The sequence below is a fragment of the Triturus cristatus genome, chromosome 3_1 (assembly GCF_964204655.1).
Source record: "Triturus cristatus chromosome 3_1, aTriCri1.1, whole genome shotgun sequence".
Classification (NCBI taxonomy): Eukaryota; Metazoa; Chordata; class Amphibia; order Caudata; family Salamandridae; genus Triturus; species Triturus cristatus.
The window spans coordinates 1,060,020,995-1,060,030,123 of NC_140583.1; the positions used below are offsets into that span (position 1 = coordinate 1,060,020,995).

Consider the following 9,129-nt stretch of genomic DNA (forward strand, 5'->3'; position numbering starts at 1 on the left):
ATGTCAACATCCCTGCATACCTTATGCTGTCGCTTTGTTTGCAGTTGGAAATCAGTCTCTAAGCATGCGCCCTTTAGTGATGAGTCCATGTGTGGCGGCCACCTTTAATTCCAGCATTCTTTTATTTCTTTGTCGCCTGTGATTTCATATGGATAGAGTGGGGCGCTCTTGCACATCTCCTATTCCGCAGAACACTGACAATGTCCCTGTTGCAGAAGTGCATGAAAAGCAGGCAAATGTGACAATCTCGGTTTCCTTCCAAGTCAAATCCATACAAGGCAGGATGACCATGTGACTGGAATCACTACATAGGCATAGTTCTGCATCTTTCTGAGAGTGAATTTTTTTTAATTTGTGGTTTTATTAACACAACTAATGTCAAAATGGAGCTCTGAGATAAATACGGCACCAAGCACACATTTGTTAGCGCTACTATTCAAACAGTTTTCACATGCACACCTTAAGGAATATGTGCATTCATGTTAGCATACAATTAGGCCTGATTTGTTTGTAACATATTCATGACCTGGGAAGCCTCACCACACAAGGCTACCTAAACTCTGTTTTCATTGAAAAGAGTGTCGGTATGATGTGTGAAAAAGGGATCCAGTTAAACCAAATCTGCTAAGGCTCAATCCAGGGAGACTCTCCCAGAGGTGTAAAAACCTGATTAGTTTCTAATGAACAGTATCAAGTGCAACGAGAATGATAGGAAAAAATACTGCATCTTTGATATTGAATGCGTAAACCATCTTAAAAAGAAACAGAACCCTACAAAATAGGATGCCTGCAGGGGCAGGTTAGGTTAGTGGTCTAGAAAAATGTGAGATCCCAAAATTACTCATTTGAGGGATAGAAGTGAAGTTTGTTTGCCGACTGTACTACCTCCATGGTATTTGTTCACCAAAATGATTGATGCGGTCCAGACAGAGAGGAGGGGATCTCCTAAATATTTTAAGTTTCCCCTTTTTGGATGATGGGGTCAGTTTCCTAAGAGGTGCACCTACCCGTGTGCCAGTAGGTGGTGCAACACTGGCCAATGTGCTTGCTGGGGTGTTCTAGTCGGCACAGCACAGATGGTGAGAGCCTAGAGGAATGCAGCAAGCACAGCAGGCAACAACATGACAGCCCAGCTTGAGGCGGTGCAGAAACCACAAGAGATAGCTGAGTGGCTAACATAACATGGCATCCCACTTGCAGCCTCAAGCGAGACCTCGATGAGTACCTCCCTGTCCTGAACGACATGCTCCAATCAAATAGGTGTGTAGCTTGAACACTACCCAAGATAAGGTCAGACCAACTGTTGAAAGATGAGCCAAGGATCTAGAGGGACAACCTCAGCATAACAGAAGGACCCTATCCCCCAGCGATGATGAAAGTGGGGAGTCACACAGATATCCTCTTGCCCCAAGACTAGTACCATTCAAAAACTCTTGTCCCTGTCTGATCTCATAAATATCACTAGAGAGTCCCCAACTTCTGCAAAAACACTCACAAATTTAGGGAAGAATTGCAAACAGCTTCTGAATGTTAGAACTCCAATTAGACTGAGTTAAATCAGCTCTTAAGTCAGAAACAAGTTAATGATCAAGGTCAACTGGCCACAGAAGACTCCCATAGATATGGCCAAATTAGCCACTTGTAGCTTAGTACTGTTAAATGCAAAAACTGGGGTTTGCCCCACTAAAACAGCTTACACAATAAGAAAAACAACTAAACAGACCATGGGCAAATCTCCTGCTTATTATGTAGGTCATCTATCAGAAAGGGGGGTAATGAACCACATAAGTCTCAGTGCCAGAGTCTCAGAACGTTTTGTCTCGGTCACCCTCAACCACACGTTCGCAGAATGTGGTGTATGTAATTTCTGCTTAGTGTGGTTCGGTGAATAGCGTCATCATCGGGTCTTATCGCTGGAGTGTTCCATTCTACAATCTATGATAGATAGAGACAGTACCTCTTGGAAGCTGAATGAAATTCTACTTCTTCCTCCTTCCACTTTTTTGATCTGTAGGTCAGTTGAAATATATGTTTTGTTTGTGATCTGGTACCAATGAAGATGTGTGGAGAAATCGAGTTAGGGCATCTTTTGGAGACTTGATGATGGAGGAAGGCGGTACATTGTTTTTATATATGGTGGCTTCTGGACAGTTCAGGAGATCCATATGGCAGATTGAAGGATGCCAATTTGGTGGTGAGGCAGTGGGAGTGGCTGAAAATGATCCATGTTGTACATGATTTTGTTGATCATTGTGTTGAAGAGAAGGTGATTGTGGGTTGACGGAAGGGATTTGCACAATGTTTGATGGCCGTCAAGATGCTGTTGTTTCTGTTGGTTGTCTCATTAATGGTAGGCTTGTAATAAGTGGCTTTTGCTATGGTGATCACTGATCAGCAGTCAGAACAAAGACGTTAGAGTCGGGTTAGGTTATATGGTAGTTTGGACCTTCTCCACTTCTTCCCCCTGACAGTGGACATAGTTTTGGTAATCTCTTGAAAGTACCAGGGTACTGAGGCTTTAGCTTGGAGGATCAGATTTTCAAAGAAACATTGTGGTCAACATTATATCTCTTAGTGGTGTTGTAGATGTTGAGGAGAGAGTTGGCATCTAGGGAGGGCCGGAAGTTTTTTGACAAACCATTTAGTTATTCTTGGAATTTTTCCAGATGGATGTTTATGAAGGGACAGGAGATTAGTTTCTTTTTTTCTCTCGAGTGGCCTTGGTGCTGAAGTGCAGTATGTGCGATGGAAAATGGGATGGTGAAGTGATCTGTCCAGGAAACACTAATAGGATAAGGTCAAGATTGCTTTGGAATGGGTTGGGTTGTTGATGTGTTGATTTATCTCCAATGTGTATAGTATTGTGTTAAAGGTTCCCTTCTGGGATTTCATGGTGGATACACTAGGGAGGTTGAGGTCTTGTAGAAATATGGGGTGGGTGTGTTGGATGGAGGATTTCTTCAATGAAGTGGTTGTAGGTCTGGAAATCTGCAGATCAGATGAAAGGAACCTGTTTTGGAGGTTGAGAAAGGTGGCAGGAGAAGAGCTTGAATGAATGACAGGGCCAGGAAGAATTGTATTTGACTGCAAGCCTGCCTTCTATTTTGAGTGTGCATGTATGTGTGTTCGATGCTGTTACCAGCGTGAATGAGGAGGTCCAGGATGTGTGTTTAGGAGGTGTGAACCAGGTTTCTGCCAAGAAGAGTATATCAGGGTTGTGTTGATTGATGATGCCAGCAATGTTTGTAGTATGAGTAACTGTAGAGTGAGCATTTGTCAGCATTAGATGAATGTGGTGGGTGGTTTTTGTATTCTAGTGAATGTTATGTGGATGAGGTTAGCAGTGGTGGAAGAAGAAGAAGGGTGCTTTCCTTTCTGTGGTTTTACTATGAATGTGGGAATGGTATGTGATTCAGTGTTGGTGAGGGACACAGTGAAGCTGACATACCTGGGAAGAAGGGGGTTAGGCTCTAGCCCTTGCACGGTCCAAAGGGGTGACCCTCTTCTATTGGATGCCATTTTCTTGGGATGCCCATGTGACTGGATACCTTGGATAACAGAAATGTACTCTTTTCTCAAAGTGTTTATGGGAAGATGCCATGAGCAAGGACACATATCCCACTGTGGTGTCTTCTGGGGTGCTTCAGAGGCTCGGTCCACCAAAGGTGGACTGATGGTCAGAAAGCTAAATAGCAGCACACAGCCCAGACTTATTTTTATTTTATTTATTTATGAAGAAGAGCAAAATGTTGGTATAAGAGCACTGTACAACATAACAATAGCACCGAATGTACAAGGAGTGAAATGTAGAGTCACAGGGTGAAGCCTGAACGCTATCCAAAGGAGAAAACATAGAGCGTGTATAAAAGATACAAGAGACATAGGGTAATAACACAAAATGAATTAAAAGTGGGACAGATAGTCGCATCAGGAAGAAGATTATTCATTAATCTCATTTTTACTTTTTTTTTATAAGAGTGAATAAGGGGTTGGTCCTGGTCTCCTGTGGAAGAGAGTTCCAGATTTTTGGGGCAATTCCGGAGAAAGATTTCTTGTAAGTTTTCTTTTGTGAAACTTTTGGGGTTTCAGTAGTAGGGCGTTTGTACTACGAGAAGATCTGTTCCCTCCAGATAGAACCAGTTTCTGGGCCAGATAGCAAGGAGTGTTGTGGTGGATGGCTTTGCATGTTATGCAGGCTCTTTCTAGGTAGATTCTTGATTCATAAAGTAGTCAGTGTTGAGGATTTAGGGCAAGGGTGATGTGATAAAAAAAAAATCTTTCTGCCTTTGATGAGCTGTTCAGCCACATTGAGGGTAGCGCTCAGTGGTGCTAGTTTTATTTTCAGTAGGCCAGCGAGGGTAGCATTCCCATAGTCTAGTTTGGAGATCACAAGTGCTGGAACTACCATACTGAGATCTGCATTAGGAGAAATGGCTTTAGTTTTCTTAAAGCGTGGAGATGGCAATTAGCCCCTCTGGTTGTGATTCAGCATGGAGAGGGTGTTATTCCTAGGGATTTTGCTGAATCAACGATATGTGGGTTACAGTTCAAGTCAGTGAGTAGTGGAAGCCAGTCTTAGATGTTTGAGGTGAAGTTGGGTTCAGAAATTAATAGGAATTCGGTTTTGAGGGTTTTAAGTTTGAGGTCGTTAAGAGTTAGACAGTGTTGAGTTTTGATCAGGATGTTATTGATGGTGCTGATGTCATCAGGAGGGTAAATCTTCATGTAGAGTTGCGTATCATCAGCTTACATATGGTAAGTAATGTTAGGGAGTTTGAGGATTTCGGTCAGGGGTTCCATGTAAAGACTGAACAGGGTGGAGGAAAGTGAAGAACCTTGGGGTATGCCGATCGAGACATGTTATGATAGGATAAGCCGTGATTGATTAGGACTGCTTGAGATCTGTTTGAAGGAATGAACAGAACCATTTTAAAACAGTACCAGAAAGACCCATCCTATGTTCTAAGAGGTGCAGGAGAGTTTCATGTTGGACCGTGTCAAACGCTGCTGATAGGTCAATTAGGATTAAAAGACAGGATTCGTTTTGATGGAGTTAGCGTAAAGCGTTGTCAAGAAGGTGGACCACAGCAGTTTCAGTACTGTGACCTGGTCTGAAACCAGATTGGCAGTGGTCGAGGAGTTGGTGCTGGGCAATGTGATTGCATAGTGCAGAGTTGTTGATTAACACATTTTTCCAGGAGTTGGCTAAGGTATGGATGCTAGAAATGGGGTGGAAATTGTCAGGATCAGAGAGGTCAGTGTCAGGTTTTTTTTAAGATAGGGGTGACATGATCACTTTTTATGACAGTCAGGCATTGAGTCTTGTGTATCAGAGGCTTCTGCCCTTTAGCAGGCAATCAGGGGCAGTTGGCGGCTAGGGCTGAGCAGGGCATGCTTGCGTATAGAGTACTCTGTTATCCTTTACACTTCTGGGTACTTGTTCAAGAGTAACTTTGGGAAGTAGACTGAGAACTACTTGTTGCACTTCCAGAAGGTAGAGGTGATGCTTCTATTCTGGGGGCAACAAGATTTCTGCAGAAATTCCAGTGTACGGCCATATTCTACTTCTAGAGCACACAATGTTCGGACGTGAAAGTCTTTCATTCTGAGACAAAGCTGGTGATTCTTGCACTTATGGCTCGGGATTAGAGACATGGAGTGAGTAGCACAGAGAAACTAGGCTCTGTTGCTGGTATCCTGATAGTGTGGCTGCAATGTTCTCCTCTTCTTGCCGGTGGACTTATTGTATGGCTACCTTTGCTGACCACAGTTGCAAGAAATACCGTGGTCATAATTGATCTTCCCGTAAGGGAATTATATTCAGCCTAGTAAACAGTAGTGGGAGCAGTTCCTTCTGTGGGTGTGGCAAATTCAAGAGCCTTGAAAAGTGGTATGCCACCAGAACAGAACCATCCCCAAGGTCTTATCTGTATCAGTCTTTACGCCCCATAGGGTTGCATCAACATTATTTCCCAAACATATCTTACCACAAAATGGCATAATAAGAATTTTTCTCAACACTTCCAAAGAAGGACATACTTTTCAGATTATTGCTAAAACAAAAGAACTATGGCTGACTACTGGCTTAGCACTTAAAATCCCAAAGTCTCAAAATGATATATGTTCCTGTGCACAAGTCTTCCGGAGTTCGCCGTAGAACAACTCCACTGGGGGCCAGATGAGGAGAACAAAAGCAAACGAGGAAGCTGCACCAGTAAAGAAAGTCCAAATCCAAGCAGGTATTCTTTAATATTTCCATTTTATTTTCTTCTAGTATAGAAAGATAAGAACCAGCCAATGCATTTCGTTCCACAACGGAACTTCTTCAAGGCTGAAAACAGGCAACATAACCACATATAAATGACAAAACAACATGTAAAGGGCTACAAATACAACAAAAATATTACTTAATACATGTTGATACTACAATCAAAAAGACCAACACACATATAAAAGCCACAAAACATGATACATACATAAAATATTAAAAATAGTTTAAAAATGATGTCTGAAAAAGGGACATAAATAGGAAATATCTGAAAGGGACACACGAATATGCTGTAAACATGCTCCAAGTTAGTATTATGTACCCTTGTCCCATCTAGTTTCAAATCCCATAAAATATGTATATTAATGCACCTATATTTCATTAATTTTGGCAAGGTTAACTTTTTTAAAAAAAAATTATTTTGTAAGAGGTAGCAGATCTATAATCATATTTAGATAAGAAATTCATAAGAGAAACAACAAAAACCTGAAGGTGTAAAAATCATAAGGATGAACAGCCACTCACCAAAAGACGAGTCTATGTAACAATGGAGGATGAAATGCAATGTAACACTATCCCATGTGCATAAAACGTTCCTAAAGACGATGATCTGGGGTGTATACAAAAAGTATATATATATGTATAAAGAGCAGAATATGATAATTCATAAGGTTAAAGAAACTTTTCAGTTCTATACCTTCAGGGCACTCAACCATTAACTGTGCCCCTTCAGAAACGAAGGATAAACAATGCGTCACAAGCACCAGGGGTAAAAAAGATATCCCAGACATGTGGATTTGAAGTAAATCGGCGAAGTTAATAAACCGAATGATTATCAGAAACAAAGTACATAATCCAAATGATAAACGAAAAAGTTACAAACATGAAATTAATATTGTCAATGCGAAGTAATCACAGAAATGGTAATAAGAGAAAAACTTACCAACTGTTTCAAAAACAATCATCATAAGAAAAGTGTATATTAGACACAAACGTGTAGAGAGTAATCCCTTGAATTTTTCATTATGTCACTTTCATAATAAGAGGGCAATTGATAGGGTTCCAATGATCTACAAATAAACAACAAAGTATAATAACGTACTTGTCTCGCCTTCGAGAGTACCAGTAAAAACGTGTTACATTGAATTAGTACAGCATGTAGTTGAAAAGTACAACATCATGTGACCATCCGAGACCGGGATGTCAAATAACAAGGTCAATAGCAAAAAACCTTCGTCTTATTGGAGAAGGCGCATAGAAAAAGGAAGACATAAACGAAAAAAAGCAAACGAAACCTGAAACAAACTATGATAATACACATGCACCCAATATATAGAAAAAAATGTGTCTCGAGGGAAAAGGAACGTTACTGTCGGTTTAGAAAATATTTCGATAAACGAAAAGAGAAAGTGATACACAATGCAAGTACATTTATAAGTACTCCTATGTTTTTGGAGGAGCGCAAGCCAAATCATCCCTAAGTGAAACGCCAAGCGAGGAGACACACATACCCATACATAGAGAGAAACGCACCACAACTCCGTGAAATTCCATCGTACCCAAGTGGTACTCATACCTTGGAAGTCCCGTAAATCCTAAGCTCCAGGAAAGGCACCAGTAAGCGGCGGGGTCTTAAACATTGCACTCCATTTTATAAACAATGTAAGTGTGCACAGGCAACGTCGGTCATCTGACCGTAAACCGGAAATCCCGTAGATCGCGATAAGACGATCGCGGAGAAGAAAAGCGCCATGATGGAATGGTAATGCGTGTCTCAATAACAGAAGAAAAATAGAACATCAAGGACAAAGAGAGAAGACAAACATATCTGTATCAGAAGGGCAAAAGAGTTTTGTGTATGGTGTATAATATATTAAAACACTGGATGTGTTATGCTGTTTTGCATTCCATACATTTTATGCACATGGGATCGTGTTACATTGCATTTCATCCACCATTGTTACATAGACTCGTCTTTTGGTGAGTGCCTGTTCATCCTTATGATTTTTACACCTCCAGGTTTTTGTTGTTTCTCTTATGAATTTCTTGTATAAATACAATTATAGATCTGCTACCTCTTATAAAATATATATTTTTTTTTAAAGTTAACCTTGCCAAAATTAATGAAATATAGGTGCATTAATATACATATTTTATGGGATTTGAAACGAGATGGGACAAGGGTACATAATACTAACTTGGAGCATGTTTACAGCATATTCGTGTGTCCCTTTCAGATATTTGCTATTTATGTCCCTTTTTGGTGTGTTTGTAGCCCTTTACATGTTGTTTTGTCATTTATATGTGGTTATGTTGCCTGTTTTCAGCCTTGAAGAAGTTCCGTTGTGGAACGAACCGCGTTGGCTGGTTCTTATCTTTCTATACTAGAAGAAAATAAAAAGGAAATACTAAAAAATACCTGCTTGGATTTGGACTTTCTTTACTGGTGCACCTTCCTCGATTGCTTTTGTTCTCCTCATACTTTTCAGATTACCTTGTCTATGCCGGATCACCGTCTCTGCCAAAAGCCAACATCTTTCACCAGAGATGGCTGTTCCAGCACCTGCGATAACGGGGGAGCAGCTGGCCTCTTTCCATGCAATGGACATAGCATTTGAATGCTGGCTTTCCTGTATGAGGTCAGTTAGTGGCAAGATATCGTTCCACATTTGGAGGTTCTTGGGGACCATTTTTGTTGGTGAGGCTAAAACACACTCGCTTTCCTGCCCATGTTGTCTCAATGTATCTTCCATTTCAGTGAGATTGTGCTCTTCAACCTGTAATTGGGCTTCTTGATCTCTTTTAATCTGCTGCAGCAATAACCAAGTAGGCTTTGGGGAGGGGTTAGGCTCTATGCAGAT

At 41.0% G+C, this 9,129-nt stretch overlaps 1 long non-coding RNA gene across 1 annotated transcript; it reads right to left on the reverse strand.

The window, feature by feature from the left end:
• Positions 1-2,623: 2,623 nt before the first annotated feature.
• On the reverse strand, positions 2,624-7,939 carry LOC146861509 (uncharacterized). The gene is made up of 3 exons (XR_014979268.1): positions 7,845-7,939; positions 7,212-7,338; positions 2,624-6,331 (listed from the first exon to the last, which is right to left on the reverse strand). It is a non-coding gene; the product is annotated as an uncharacterized LOC146861509 (long non-coding RNA).
• Between the last annotated feature and the right edge of the window lie 1,190 nt (positions 7,940-9,129).